This window comes from Priapulus caudatus, unplaced genomic scaffold, assembly GCF_000485595.1.
Source record: "Priapulus caudatus unplaced genomic scaffold, Priapulus_caudatus-5.0.1 Scaffold230, whole genome shotgun sequence".
In the NCBI taxonomy this organism is placed as follows: domain Eukaryota; kingdom Metazoa; phylum Priapulida; class Priapulimorpha; order Priapulimorphida; family Priapulidae; genus Priapulus; species Priapulus caudatus.
In genome coordinates, this window is record NW_014577291.1 from 199,137 (window position 1) to 200,040 (window position 904).

Genomic DNA, 904 nt, shown 5'->3' on the forward strand with positions numbered 1-904 from the left:
AAAAATAGACATGCAATCAAAGACACGCACGCACGCATGCACGCACAAATACACACACAAAAACACGCACGCACACACACATACACGCACGCACGCACGCACGCACAAATACACACACAAAAACACGCACGCACACATAAACACACAAACGCACCACTGCAAAACAACTACATGAATGGGGTTCATATACATTTGAAAATTTGCCGTGTGTACGTAGTCCAGTAAAAACAGTGATCTCATGATTACTGGACCGTTAGAAAAGAACACTGACATGGTATATCACCTGAAACAACATTTAATTAAACAAGAATTGCGTTTATGAAAATATTCTGGCCAGAAAAATCATAGCATGAAGCTGAAAATTAAATTCAGACAATGCTAGATAGCAGAAAAGTACTTTATCGTAGAGAAGTACACAGCTTCAATTCATTTTTTTTTCAAATGTCAATTTCAAATTTTCAAATGTAATGACCACGTTTCAAAGTTTTTTTAAATGCACAAATTTATACTTATTACTGTCATTTCAGTGATAGCAATTACCTAAACAAGACAGTGTAAGCAGCATGTTGATTTTCTCACTGTATAACACACTCAAATTGGTGCCAAAATAACTTTGATAAGAAATCACGATTTGACTAAATATTTTTTACAAAACTTTACACTCCTATATACATCACGTATATAACTTTACGTATAAAATAGATAGATATGACATATCGTATTAGCTAGGAAACGTCTCTCGTGGCATGGCACCGTTGAGCACCTGAAGAGGAGAAGGCACTTCTTCTTCTTCTCTGCACCTTCTCTCCATGTCGCTACTCACATTGACCTCACAGGCATCACTTGGTACGCGTGTCGTGGCGGGCGCGCGCGGGAACCTCCTCTCCCATAATGTGGCAACAAC